At 26.2% G+C, this 16,366-nt stretch overlaps 1 long non-coding RNA gene across 1 annotated transcript; it reads left to right on the top strand.

The window, feature by feature from the left end:
* The first annotated feature begins 3,638 nt into the window (after positions 1–3,638).
* Positions 3,639–9,581, top strand: LOC136075334 (uncharacterized). Its single transcript, XR_010635845.1, has 2 exons — positions 3,639–3,712; positions 9,459–9,581. It is a non-coding gene; the product is annotated as an uncharacterized LOC136075334 (long non-coding RNA).
* The last annotated feature ends 6,785 nt before the right edge of the window (positions 9,582–16,366 follow it).

Genomic DNA, 16,366 nt, shown 5'->3' with positions numbered 1-16,366 from the left:
AGAATTAGTAAAAATTCAACTAATTGAGGTTCCAAGTTCGTTCAGGGTTTGGAAGATATAATAACACTAAGAACTCAGTTTACATATTTTAAACCATTTGTTTGTTAACATTGATTTATATATAAAAAATATATAATTTATATAGCTACAGGCGGAAGGAAATAATGTATCCCCTGAAAAAATTTATTCTAGAATATACTTTCTTAGGTGAAAGTATGTACCAGGACATACCCCAAAACATGGGGAGATCATCTATCACACAACACCTGTTATTAATAATATATAAATATTTATAGTTTATATATTAACATATTGTCAACATTGATTTAGGTAATCACATATTTACAGAGTGCTCATCGTCTAAAATTAGGAGAAATAATTATGGCTAATGATATTTTTGAAATGACTGGTGTAAGATTTTTTAATTTTTAGTTTTAATTACTATTATTTCTAAATAATTCTCAAAATTTCAAAGTCATTTTACAATAGAAGTTAAAATGACTCAATGACAAAAAAATAGAATGGGCTATAATAACAGTTAATTATTAATTCAATATTTTTAATGTTAAAAACAATTTTGTTGATAGAAAGTTCCTAAAGTTATGGTTGCTGATATAATGAACGCATGTTCTTCTGGATCTTTTGAAAGGTATTTGTAAATACATTAAAATTATTGAATTGATTTTTTTAATAATAATTTATCTTATTTTTTTGAATAAAATTAAATAAAATTGATATTCTACTTTTTGCATCTTTTTGTTCTTTTTTCACTATTTCTCGCAATATATACTTTATACAATATATTTTCATAATATATCCTTTATATAAAAAGGGCAGTGTATGTATATAGTTATAGGGTTTATGTTATGTATTTTATGTAAACAATATATTTTTCAAAACTGGTTAATTAACATGTATAGAATGATATAGAAATTTATAATGATATAGATATTTTGCAATAATGTTTTTGCTGTCGCCAAATAAATTTTTAGGATTGAGCAGACTTCTTAGATCAATATCTGGTGATATGTTGAATAGCATCCATAATATTTTTGAATATGTTGAATATTTTCAGGCATTTTAGAAAATTATGGAGTTTTTGAACAGTTCAAAAATGAGTTATTTAGCTTGTAGCTGAACAATTTTTCAAACAAGATTACCTAGGTTACTGATAAAAAGATTATTTAATAGTCCTGCAAGCTGAACACCTATGTGACAAGTTCTACTTTTAAGTGACTTGACTACTTTTTTCATTTTAAATGTAATTAGATATTTAAACAAATCAAACAAATCTACCAAGTATCAATTTTAATTACAGTTGATTTATGCATTTTATGTCTTCTATCACACAATAATAATTTTATTTTTATATTTGAATTATTTGATTTTAAATTACAAATCCTGTTGAGTTTCTTCTAAATATAAATAAAAAATAACTTATTTTTTAATTATTGTTATCTGTTATATAATTATTGAATTAAAAATAAAAGTAAATAATTATTGTCTAATAAACAGTAATCAATTTGTTTTATTTTTTTATTAATTTAATAATAAACAATGTCTATTAAAAATATATTATTACATTTCTATGTTTCAAATTATAAAATTAAACTTTGTTTAAGTTTTTAAATCAATTGTCACCATTATAGTGTTTTTTTCTTTTATGTAGCATTTTATTGTTTTAATGTTTTTTAATTTATTATTTTACTGTTTTATGCAGCACACTGTAAATTAATTGAACTGAAAAGTTGTAATTTTTAAATTCAACCTTGCAACTCAAACTTAATGTTCAAATGTAACTTAGTTATTTGAAGTTATTTAAAATTGTAATCATTTGTTTTTCAAAAAGTGCTTCAAAATTTATCTTTAAATACAAAAATAGTTATTTTTAGCTTTTGTTAATTTTCCTTGTTTATACTTATTCATTTTCTATATTGTTGATTTTAACTTGAATAATAAAACTAGAATTGTATCTTTTCAAGAAACAATATATGGCATGTTCCACGTTTAAATTATACTTGGTACAACCTCGCAACAACCTGATTAAAAATTCTCTTATTAAAACTTTAATTAAATTTTTAGCAATTTTGTTAGAAAGATGTTTGACTAAAGAGTAAATTTTTGATACTGACAATTATATAGCAATCTTTTAAACAAAAACGCTTTTTAACTTATTCTACGCAGAAAAAGCAAGTAAAAAAAAAGTTACCAAAATCACTAACATTGCAGTGCAATTATTAAGGAGGTTTTCCAACAAAACAAGTTCATATCTTCACAAAAAAAAATACACTTAAGCTGATAAATACAGAAAATCAGTTTATTGCTTTTGGCTGATAAAAAGTAGTCAAACTCATACTAGGCCATTAGTAAGTTCAGTAAATTTATGTGAATATATATAAATGTTCAGTAAATATTTATATTGAATATTTATATTGAATATTTATATTGAATATTTATATTGAATATTTATATTGAATATATATATTGAATATTTATATTGAATACTTATATTGAATATTATTGAATGCATTTTAAAACTCTTTACTTGACGCTGTAAAAACTAATCAGATTTAAAAAAAATTTGCTCAAACACAAAAACTAACAGGTTATGCATTTTTTTAAATAAAATCATTATGATTGATTAAATTGTTTAAGAAAAAGTTTGAAATTGTTCAAATTTTAACTGATCAAGTTAGTATATATCACTAAATATATAAACAATTTTAAGACTCATTTTAAAAATATTTTGTACAAAACCAAATTGTTCCTGTTCCTTAATTATTTATGACAAAATTTACGTTTATGCTCTTTTTAAATAAAATCTAACAAAAATATGGACTTGAAACAATTTTATTGAAAAATAAAAATTAAAATACAAAGCTCCCACAAATTTTTCAACATTTTTAGGATAGACTAAAAAGAAAAAAAAAATTGTCTCATCAAAAAAATCAAGAAAACATTAAGTATTTAACAAAACCTAGCATTGTCATACTTAATTTAAATTCTGCTAATAACCAAAAGAGTAATCAAATTAACAAAATGCAAAACCTGTTTTCTTAAAAATAAAGTTACATATGAGAGTTAAAAATACATAACAAATATTACTGTAGATTATAGGAGGCCATAACAAAAATGTAAAATGCATATGTAAGTTGAAAATTTGACAATTTACACTAAATTATGCTAACTTTGTATTAAAAAGCACTGTTATCTATTCAAAAAAGTTTAGCTCTAACCAGTGTGAGCATGTTGTGAAAACATTTTTTGAGAATTTAAATTGCCAAATATGACATTTGATTTAAACAGTTTTCTAGAACAAATCTTTTGATTTTGTTTTAGTATTCTTTATCTATACCAGTATTAAAATTAGTATTATTTAAAAGTGTTTTTTTCAACTTTTTGAATATTGAGTTTTATAAAAATAGTGCTGCAGTTATTGTTGAAACTTTGCCTTAAGGCTTGCAAAGTCATATATTAAAAATGTTCTTAAATATTTATATTTATACTGTGCTGGTGTTTAGCATAAAGGACTTTGTATTAAATAGATAATGTTTAAAATGATATATAATACTTTTTTGTTTTGTTTTCCATATTTGTTTATAGTGTTTATTTAAAAATATATAAAACATAAACCTTTTAGTTACATGATGAAATCATAAATCTTTTAACAATTAATGACAAACAAAAAGCCATCATACTAGAAAAGCTTGCGGTATGTTTTTAATTTTGTTTCAAATTTTTAAATTTATTAAATGTTAAATGCTTTTTTATTAAAGTTCATGAAAGTTTTAATCAACATAGCTAAAAATTATAAAATCATATTTAGAGTTGTGAAGTTTATTTTTGCTTAAGAAAAGAAAGCCACTAATTACACAATAAAATAAGAATTTCCCTATTTAATATAAAAATTGTGAGTATTTTATAATGGGAATAATATTAAAAATATTAATATAGAAACATTTTGATGTCTTTGCAAACCAATTAGAAACTATTACTAATGTTTATTTATAAGCATGCTATTTAGTTGTTACCAAGTTGCTGCAAGATTAGATTTAGTGATATCCAAAACCCTCACAAATTTCTTTTTATTTGCTTCTTCTACTTGCTGTATTCTTATCTTTCTTAGTGAGGGCTTGATTTATTTTACATAAATAAAATTTTAAAGGGTTTTTTTGAGGGGCAAATTTGTACAAAGTGTTGTTGAGCAATAGTCTTGTCGACTCCGGCATAATAATGCGGTAGTAATGTAGTGGTAGAGCGGTCGCTTCATAAGAAAGAGGTTCCAGGTTCGATTCCCACCACGTTCCTGGTAGTACCGCACTCAACTTGTTTTTCCGCGCAGCGGCCTTGTTCGTCAAGGTTCAAGTTTTGGAGTTATAGAGTTGAGAGAGGGTTTTAACCACAATTAGGTTGCCTCCTCGTCTGTAGTGGCCTTCTGGGCCTCGGGGAGGTGAATTAACAAGAAAAAAAAAAATTAGTTTTTGAATACTAAGAAAAAGGAACTTCTATGAGTAGGCTGCAAAAAAAAAAAAAAAAAAAGCCAAAGTTTAGTGCATTAAATTAATAGGATTTTAAAGATTTATGTGGTTGCTAAATTTTAAAAAGGAGCTTAAAATTAAACATTTTAATTTTATGTATTCATTTTTTTATTTTATTTATTAAAATACAGTTTGTTAAAACTTAGATTAATATTGTTCCAAAGTTAAATTTAAGACTACATAAGTTCTTATAAATGTTTTTTAATAAAAAAAGGTTTTGCAAACAAAATAGCTAAAATTTATTACAAATGACATTGGTAGTTATAAATGTTTATTACAAACGACATTGATAGTTATAAATGTTTATTACAAATGACATTGATAGTTACAAATGTTTATTACAAATGATATTGTTATAAATGTTCATTACAAATGGTATTGTTATAAATGTTTATTACAAATGACATTGATAGTTATAAATGTTTATTTTAAACAACATTGATAGTTATAAATGCTTATTACAAATGACATTGATAGTTATAAATGTTTATTACAAATGACATTGTTATAAATGTTTATTACAAATGACATTGTTATAAATGTTTATTACAAATGACATTGTTAAAATGTTTATTACAAATGACATTGTTATAAATTTTTATTATAAACAACATTGATAGTTATAATGTTTATTACAAATGAGATTGATAGTTTTAAATGTTTATTATAAATGACATTGATAGTTATAAATATTTATTACAAATGACATTGATAGTTATAAATGTTTATTACAAATGACATTGATAGTTATAAATGTTTATTAGCATTTATAATTGTTAGCTTTAACTTTTATAAAGAAATATATTGGCTTTCATAAATAAGTCAATGAGTTCGGTTTTAGTTTTTTATCTTGAATCTTTACTTAACATCTTTATAAAATTTTATGTTCTTTTTAAAGTAAATAATAAATTTAAAAATATTCATGTCTGATATATGCAAGAAAAAATAATACCTGCATTAATGATAAAGATTTTTCAATTACCTCTTCTGTCACAATCCTATAACACATGAAATATTGTTGATTGACATTGCTAATAGGAGTGGTAGATTAATCTGTATTTCAAATTAATCGATTAATGATTAATTTTCGAAAAAATAATTGATTAGTTTTGATTAACTTTTAAAAATAAATTCTTACAGTTAAAAAAAGTAAATACAACTTCTTATAATTTTATTTCTCTTCTTTATCAGATACGATCATAAAAAACATAAGTTATTAACAGTGCCATCATTAATAGTTATTACCAGTATTTACGACTCTTTCTGATGTCATTGTTTGCACTTGTATAATGATTTTGCTTTACTTTCCAATAAAAAGTGCTTCCAAAGATTAGAACAACTTTTTCCATATGGTATTGTAAATGGTGGTCGCGCTACTTTACGGCTGTTCTGTAAATGTATTATTTGTTTACATTTCTCACTGGTAGCGAAAAAGTGAAAATAAGTTTGTTGTTGTTTTTTTCGAATTGTTGAATTATTATAACAAAAAAATATGAATAAAAAGAATTAAAACACTGTTACAATTAAAAAATAATAATAAACTGATTAATCATTTGTTAATTAATTGGTTAACAATTAATTAACAAAGTTGCTAATCAAAATGGAATCAATGTTGAACAGCCATGTCAGAGTAACCAATCACACTGATTTAAATCTTATTGGTTTAAAAGTCACTTGTATGAAGCATGATCCAGCTGAATAAGACATAAAATACAGATCTCATAGTTTATTGTCGCATTACCAATTAAAATTATTCTTTGTGGCTTGTGAGCCCCGACTTTTTCCAATGTACACCACAACGACAAAATAGACATTAGGCTGGATGTGGTTATGGCACTCAATAACCTAATGACTATGCTGACACTCACGCACACGTTTTTTTGGAAGCTCCACAATGCACGTTGGATCGGCGCTCGCTGACTATGTGCTCGGATCTAAAATCTCACTCCATAGCGCATCATTACACATCAGCACGGAGCAGTAGCTCTCTTGGCTAAGAGTGATGGCTTGTGGCCTACGGTGACTGTGTGCATCAATTCGATCAATTGAAATCCATTCTGTATGTCTTACGTCTGGCTCTGATGTGCTAGCCCATAAGCGCAAAGAGTGAGTGTGTTTAGCTTTCTATTCACCCGATTTGAAAGTGAATGAAAACAATACGGGACCATACGAGACGACCAAATGGTACATACTAATGCACTACACCATCACACCTGTAGACATCAACAGTCTCTAAAATCAGTATATCAAATACTTGTTCTTTATTATATACTTTTGTTCATAATCTTTTCTTGACCTTATCCTTGTATATTTATTCAGATTTGTATTATAATGTGTGAATGAGACCACATATTTGTGAGAAGCGAAAGTTTTCCACAAAAATACATATTAGCGTATTTTTATAACAAATGCATTCTTGGTTGGAATGTACTGAACTATACTACTAGATAAGTTTAGACACGATCTCATTAGGTTTTTTGTTTCTATCTAGTTTTCTTGATCTGACGTCGCTAAGTTAGTTTGTTGTGGTTGCACAAGTGTTTGCTAACGTTCTTTTGGTCGTTTAGTCAATAATATTGTTTTTTAACAATACATTTTTCAGTGGTTATAAGCTATTAGTAAAAAATCGTATTTATTGTCTCATCTGTTTATTTTCTCTGTCTACTGATTATATGTCTGTACTTTTTTATCTCTGGCTAATCATCTGAGTCTATTTTGTGTGATAGCTATTTTTTGACTTAACAGGTAAGATTTATATTTCTCATGCTATTGCAGTTACCATATTTTCTACCATATTTTGTACTAACTACTTTTGTACTAACCACAAACTTAACTTAATTTCGATGCTTATGAGTGGTATTTACTTATTATATTTATAAGACACATTTCAGCCATAAAAGAAACTGTAAGTGCGTTAGTGCAGGTCTCGGGCTGTTTTTTTTTATATATATATTGCCTGAACAATCATTTTTCATCATTTTACTTTATATTTTGTTATCTAGTTATTTTATTATATTGTTTTTGTATGGTGCGATAATTTTAGCCATGGTTGCCATTAATAAACCAGCGGATCTATATTGAATTGTTTACTCATAGACTATTGTTTTATCATTTGTTTAAGATGACTAGAGCGTGAGTTATTGTTCACCCTATCCCTGAGTCCTTAAATCTTTTTCATCCTACAAAATAGTCTTTACATTCATTTATGGTTCTCACCCAATGATATCATCTACAATCCACTTCTATTTTTATATCTCCCAGGTCTACGTAACTGGACGGCTCCGTTGGTCACTTTTTGTGACCATTGTGTCGCATAAACAAATTATTATAACAAAAAAACAATAATAAAAAGAATTAAAACATTGTTATAATTTAAAAAGATAAATAAATTGATTAATGATCCAGCTGAATAAGACATAAAATACAGATCTCATAATTTATTATGAAGATAATATTCCTTTACAGATTTTAGAAAGATAAGATATAAATGCAAAGAATGTTTTACTAGAAAGTTGACAAATGTATAAATTGTTAGAAGTTGGGGAATTTATTCTTCATCAACTTGGTTGCCCATAGACCCTAACAGTCTTCATAATATGCCTTATTGTTTGGCTCCGGCAAGAGGTCTGCTATTTGTTGTCTTTTAGCTTCCTAGCTAGATGTGATTATAACTATCATTAAAATTTGAAATTTTTGAAAAAAAATATCTGAAAAAAACATTATGTTAAATACACTCATGTGTGTATAACTTTATATATTTTTATATTAATACGTTTTTGTATATTATGTATATGGACACCATTTACAAAATTTAAGGTCCATATCGTAACTGGATAAGTCATTATAAGAAAGTTATATGGTGGAAGCAAGATAAAAAATATTATTCAAGACATTACAAGTTTTTTTGTCCCATCTTTATATAGTCCTATAAAATTAATGTTCCAAAAACGTATATGAAATGGATAATTTTTATTTTGAATACTTTGATTTTGCTAATGAAGTATTTTAGTTTTATTTTATTTTATTTTAGCAAAAAAAATTATAGAAGAGTCCTGCATCCAAAAAAAAAAAGTCAACATTTTAAGCTCAACTTTTCAACATTTTAAACGCTACTATAGTAGTAAAAAGTCTGCAGTTTTTTAATTAAATTTTTTTGAAATTTAAATTGAATTTGAATTGAAAATTTAATCAGTTTTCAAGTAGAATTTTGGTATATTATGAAATGATACCATAATTTAATATATATATTAAGTATTTATATAATTTAGTATATCATAGTATATCATATCATCACTAATCATAGTATATCATTATTTAGATCGTGTCATTACATTACATATATGATTTAGTATGTGCATTTATTTATTTATAAGTTAGTAATCATAAATTAGTAGAAACTAATTTATGACAACATATAATTAAGTTTATTACAGAAACTAATTTATGACTGCGACAAAATCTTTTTGACATTTTAATAGGACAACAACAAGAAGAAAAAAAAGAGGGCTGGAATACAATAAGACACAAGTTACAATATTTTTCTTTTGTCATAAAAAACATTATAGCAATTAAAATAAATTTCCCAAACGAAAAATTGTTTTTTCAAAGTTTTGCTGCCTAAACCAAAATGCAAACCTTCAGTTTGTACTTTACACCAAAATAAAATTTTATTAACAAATCCAATGAAGTTTGAGTTAACAATCAAACAAACAATTTCTAAGTTTGTAAATAACAATGAGTGATTTAAAGTGAATAGAATAAATCTCTCAGAATTCTAAAAATCGAGCCATTCTGAGACTCATGGTGACATGGGATTAATGACGTTATTGTAACTTAAGTACAAGAATTTAGTGACATTGAATATTTCGATTTGCGTATAATTAAAAAAAAATTGATAAGTAATTGCATAATAATTCTTAGATTGTCGAGAAATGTCTCTGTGACGGTGCTGACGAATACTTGCAAATTATGGCGATTTGTACAGTTATAATGGAGTGTATTCGATAAATAGAAAAAAAATGTTTCTGAAAAAAGAAAAGAAAACTTTATGGTAGCTAAATACTTTGCAGTCGAGAAGTCATTTGGTTTGGCACAATAAAATGGTATATATATAAAAAGACTATTATTGTGAACTTTTAGTGTTATTGTGAACTTTTAGAATGTTTTCTTTAGATAACTAGTATAACTTATTAGTTTATACAGTTGCAAAATATTAAAATGTTTAATATTTTATTTATCTTTTATATAAGATATAATTCATTGTTGTTGCTCAGTTTGCTCTCGGAAGCGTGGCAATATGCGTGGTCAGGTTTGCTATCGTGCGTTTAATGCCAAGTATACCTACTTATTGCTTTCAATGCCATTCTGTTTCAATGTTTATAAAAAAAAGAGGAGCAAACATATTGTAAAAGATTTGAGTATATAAGGCAAGATTATGAATCTCAATAAAAATCAAGCTTAGATTTTCAAGGTAAATATTTACCTTATGACATAGGGTAAAGTAGGGCATTGAGATTCTAAAATTAACCTACTAAAATTTCACTGAGGACATTGAGATCACTTTTTTATATACTTTCAATTCATATATTAAAATAAATAAGTATTATGAAATTCAAAATTATTTTTATCCTACACTTTATACTGAAAAAAAAACTTTCATATAGTCTCAGGACTGATAAGAAGTTAAAAAAAATCGCAAAAAAAAAGAGGCGGGGCAGTAAGAACAAGTATATTTTATATTTTCATCAAGACTTTGTTAAATTTTTATTAACTTAATTTAAATATCATCTCCTTTGTAATTAAAGTGCATTATAACTCAGTCTTTTTTACTAAAAGAAATAGCTTTTAAATAATGTTCTTAAATAACGTTCAATTTTAAATATGTAAACCGTGTAACTTCAAAAAAGTACCTCCTATATCAAGATTTAACTTGCTTACTTTCAAAGAAAACAAAAACAAACAAATTAATATAAATCTTTTAATTCAAAACTATCAGACCTTGATTTGGGCAAAGTTTTTTTATTAACTTCAAACGAAACTAAAAACTGCCGTCAAAAATACGTATGTCTTGAAACTTAAATTAATTATGGTTAAAAGCTGTAAACCCAAGAAATGTTTTAAACTACTCCCTGGTTTTTAAAGTAGAACTCTATCATGTAAAAATTATTCATTTTTATTTTACACAATAGCATAAAGAAAATTAGTTTATGCTTTGCTGACCTTATTGCCCTCCTTTACCATTCTTAATTTCCATCGAAATCCAAAAAATTAGAAAAAGGTCTTTTTTCTGACCTTTTATATCAGTGGCTCCTAATTACCATTTGATTGACATTATAACTTTAATTAAAGTGTCGCAAAGTTAAGTGCGACACGTTTGAAAATCAATGTTTGCAGAATTTACAGGCGTTAAAATATTTGAGAAATTAAAAGTTAAGAGATTAATTTTCTCTTTTTTTCTACTCGTATGAACTCGTATATTTTTTGCTCGTGTAACGATTATAATTTCAAAGAAAGTATTATTTACAAAATAAAAGGAAGGCATATAGCTAAGTGATTTGGATAAACAAGCTTTAATAAAAAATTGGAACTTTCACCAGTAACCTTATATTGCAGCCAACCGCAAATTAAGTCGAAAATAATGACAATTCAATCTAGTATGATAGTCTTATCAAGCATATATTTATGACTTAAATTTGTGGGTTTTTAATGTTTTTATTTTAGTCTTTTTTTATAAAGATGTTTGCTGTTTAAATAATTCCAAATAATTTTTCCAATAAATTTTAATCTAACATTTCTATAACTTTTCTTGCATTTTAAATATTTGAAAAGATTTGTTATTAAGAAATTTTAGTTTTAATACGAAACGTTTTTTCTGGGAAAAACTTGTGTAAGATTAAAATTCATTTATGTGTTATTTTAGTCTTTCATGTGTTATTTTAGTCATTCATGTTGTTTTAGTCATTCATGTTGTTTTAGTCATTCATGTGTTGTTTTAGTCATTTATGTGTTGTTTTAGTCTGTCTTATTTGATAAAGTTTATCAAATTAGTCAAACTTTTATATATCGCAAATTATTTTAAAAATTTTATTATACTTTTTTTTTGTCTAAATTTTCTTTTTTTATTGAAATCTCCAACAGATCTCAGACAGATTTTTTCATAAACTTTTATAAGTATTTTGGATTATTGTTGCTTTAATTTTGGGAGTATTCGTTAGAATAACAGTTTTACTATTTGTTCAGCTTTATTACTTAGGTCTGCTTTTATGTTTTTAAATAAAATGTTTTTTTTAAGGAATAACTATTATAATAATAATATATAACTTTACAAAAAACTATACGAATTATTAGCGGATTGTTTATGCTTATGAAATTGCAAATATTCAACATCAAAATATTCACCATGTTCAATATTTAAAATATGCGTTGCATAATGTGCAGTGTGTAGTTTCATTATCTTTGTGATCGTGTTTTTTTCTAAATCTAAACTCAGTGATCCAAGTTTCGTTAAACGTGCATCTTTATTTTGGCATAGCTTCAAAGAAAAATTTGAATTTATAACTTACGTATGAAAAGTTAGCAAATTAGGATTTTGTTTATTGATTAACATAATAATCTAATAAATTTATAAATATTGATCTTAAAATAATTGTGATTTTAGCAGTAAAATAGATATTCTTGGTTTTCTTTAGTTTTTATTGTATTCTTAAATCTTAAATAAAGTTAATTCTGGGCCTACGACTATTCGCTTCGCGAACGAAACTTTTTTATTTGTCGAAACGCAAGTTCTCCAGTTTCCTTCCGGTAATTTCCAACTCTATTAGTGGTTGCTTGCAGCCTTGTTGGAAATGGAGATGTAAAAATTAATGTATTTTTTTTTAGAGCGCCCTTTTTGCATATTTCTAGTTAAACGCAATTAAAAATAAATAAATAGCAGAAACATTTTTTAAAACTTATGTATGACATCTGATCATACTCTGATATGCCAACATATCATGAAATATTTCGATTTGAAAAGCTCAATGTAAAGTATTAACTTCCTCTCATTTTTCTCCACTTTACTTCTTCCTTTTTGCCATTTTCATGATTAAAATTGAAAAGCAAAACTAAATTAAAAATATATTTTTTAATTTTAGAAAAACTGTATGAATTTCTTCAATTTACTTTATAAAATTTTGTTTTATAAAGAATGGTAATCTTTAAACTTTTTACCTTGTTTGAAAATATTGTTTAAAGATGTTTTGAAAAAAAGCTGTAAATTTTTGCTTTGCTAATTATCAATTTATTTTAGTACCAATAATTTCACACTATTTTGTGGTAACAAATCTATCGATTGTTGTTTTTCGAATTGTTGTTTGGTAAGTCCAAAAGCTTAAAGACAGCAAATCAGTTTTTGCCAAAGTCTGTTTTCACTGGCCATGACTTTTAGAACTAACATCAAAATATTTTATATCATTGATGCGCGCGTTTAAATCTTAAGCGCTAACACGTGTTGAAACCATTGTGAGTTCATTTAACATCAGTACTTCTCTTCTTGTTTAAATTGTGCACGTTTTCTTAGTAGTACACCAACTAAATGCTGGTTAGCTAGGTCAGCACATGGGCACCTGCATATCTGTCACCGAAAATGAGAAGTGGGAACTTTACGCAAACTCACCAATACGCGTCAGTTGCTAGGGCTGGAACAACCGTAAAAACTAACTTTAAAGTTTAATCTACACTCGCAAAAGGTGTTGTTTTTGGTTTGGTAGATCTTCTTCCGCAGTAACTTACTGCGCCTAACTTAACAAGCTTCAAACAGTAATCTTAAATAAATGTCTGCGGGATAACAAAGTTTATTTCTTTTATGACAACCCCCGTCTTCACATTACAAAATTGATGTGACAATCGTTATTCCAGTTTGGCTGGGAAGTGTTTTCTCATTCATCCTACGTGCCCGATTTAATGTCTACAAATTATTGTTTGCACCAATAACTAAGCAACAGCTTGCGCAATGAAAGATTTGATAACGAGCAGGCACTCCGACAGTACCTTGATTACCTCTTTGATTTAAAGTCTAAAGAGTTCTACAAATTCGTTCACCGCCTAAGCGTTGACACGAAGTCACAGACAATGATGGTGCATATATTGTTGAAGATTAATTCTGAAATTTAAAATAAATTGTAAAAAGACTTTATTTTGAAAAAACGGTAATTACTTTTTAGCCAACACAATACTTTAATTTAAAAAAATTCAATTTCAATGCTTCTCTATTTTAGCCAACAAATTGTCAAAAATCCAATCAAAGTCTTGGAGTCAAAAGCTAATGGCGATCTAACTCATGAACCTAGAAAGCTAATTTACTCAAAATTTAGTGTCTTTGATTGATTTTGAATTCCATTATTGCTGAGTTTGTAAAAAAGTATTTACCATAAAATCTCAATAAGAATTTCTTGTAGAATGAAATGAATGACTGCTTTTTGCATTGCGTAGAGTAGATTATTTGTTAAATAGAGATGGGAGCCATGTATAAGTAAACAATTTAAAATTAAATTTGAGTTATATTAGAGAGTTTGTTAATTTGCAGTGCATTTTCAAGTAGAAATTCAATTATTCTAATTGCTTTTTTTTTTTGCATGACCAACAGATATTTTACAATTGTTAAATTTTTTTACAAGAGATCTGTATGTATAACTCAGCTGAGATATTGATATAATGGCAAGTCCAGACTAAGTTTTTATCTAAGTTTTTTGCAAATTTTTTGTAAGAAAGTTTTTTGCCACTAATAACTGATATAAATAGGTGTCTAACTAATCACTAATCAACTGATTTAAATAGGTTGAACATGCTGGTAGGATGTACATACATCGACTGACTTAATGGATGTACATACATCGACTGACTTAAATAGGTAAAACATGCAAGGAGTGCCGCTACATCGACTGAGGGTTTTGGTTTGGGCTGGCAATCTATCAATTAAGAAAAGAAGTATTTTTGAGTTTTTAAACTTTTTTTTTTCTCCTATAATAATTAAAAAAAAATTAATATCAAGGTAATAAATTACCTTTTTTTAAATTACCTTTTTTTTAGTCAATTTGTGTACATTATGATGTATATATCCGTTAATCTATGTATATAATAACTTAGGAAAAATAAACAAAATGCAAAAATAAGTCTCACTTTTTTCCTTAAAAGTTTGAAAAGTAATTAAATTTAATGCCGTTTTTTGCTAATAATACTAAAATGATTGCTTTTAAAATAGTTTTTAATAATCTTATTACTTAATCGTTGCTTGCTGAAATGTCGTTTTCTGCACGAATCAAACATTTTCATCAAAACACGCTCATGTTTTTGATTTGCTAAATCTTTTCATAAGTTTTAGTGTATTTTGCCAAAATCAAGGTAATTTTTTTAAATAATTTTATTATCTTTTGAATTTTTTTGCTCGATTATGCAGCTATATTACTAAAAATACAGCTTTTGTGAAGTTTTTTATAAAGCTTAATTTACATAGAGTATAACCTTTGCTATAGATAAAAAAAGCATGGCATATAAAAATGCAAATATGTCTTTTGCGGGGCAAATGGGCGTTGAGAAGCTCTTTCACTGTCAGAATATTTGGTCTTTGAATAATAATTTGTTATATTGATATATGAGTGTATATCAATATAACAGATTCTTATTCATATAACTCTGTTATATTAAAGATTCTTTACTTTTTTATTGTAGCTCGGTGTATTTAATTAAATACAAAAAATTATGCATATAAGTCACATATTGCAATGATTTGCAATGTGATTTTTAATTAAAAATCACATTGCAAATCATTGCAATATGTGACTTATATGCATAATTTTTTTTACTGTATTCCAAGGCCGTAAATATTGCATTATCTAATTCGCAGTAAGTAGCCTAAACTGAATGTTTTCTTATTAAAAAGGAGTAATTAAAATATTATTTAAAAAAAAAGCTTATTAAAAAGGATTGTTCAATCAACACAAAAATTACTTTGTTTGTCTAGTTTAACGCTATTGGTCAAAACATCTAAAGTAAAAAATGTATTATTTATTTTTAAACTTCATTGAACTTAAGACCGTCGAGACAAGTCTCGTCACAGTTGAAAAGATCTTCACCATTGACTGACAAAACACCAGTAGTTAATGAATATAGATTCCAATCATCGGTATTGAATGGATTTCTTACAGTAAACCAGTCATAAAACAACTCACTATGTTCATAATCACATACTAATCTTTTGATACCCGTTTTCGTTATTGTTTTGCATAACTCCGATGTCAAATCTAGATAATTTATGCATTGCTTCATGAACACTTGCAGAATAACAGATACAATACTGCTTAAAAATTTAGCACATATTAGGTTTAAGTTGCGTTTTTTTTTTAAAAATGAATTATAAGTAAAAAACAAGAAATTCAAGGATTTATAAAAAAGGAAACATATTTATTTGACTTTTTTTAATTACATTAAGAGAAAAAAAAACAAGTATCTCTCACTAAATATCTTTAATCAAAGTTAGAATATAAAAAAAAGTTAAAAAAAAGCTGCTCATAACTTTAGCACACCTGGATTTAAGTTTGCTTTAATAGCAAGACCAATAAGGGATATGTCCACCTTTGTTCTTCGTGCATACACTGTAAATCTAAAAGGTTCTTCGCGGTTCTTTGCCGGTTCTTTGAAGAACCTAAAGGTTCTTGGAGAAAATTTAAGGTTCTTTAAAGACCCTACGGGTTCTTTTTATTATCTAATGGTTCTCTGAAGAACCGGAGGCTTATTTACAAAGTAATACAAGGAACCCACAAAGTTCTTCGAATCGTTTTACGAAAAATCTTAAT

Source organism: Hydra vulgaris, chromosome 01, assembly GCF_038396675.1.
Source record: "Hydra vulgaris chromosome 01, alternate assembly HydraT2T_AEP".
Classification (NCBI taxonomy): Eukaryota; Metazoa; Cnidaria; class Hydrozoa; order Anthoathecata; family Hydridae; genus Hydra; species Hydra vulgaris.
Note: the sequence above shows the minus strand (reverse complement) of the source record. Positions and strands in the feature narration are given on the sequence as shown.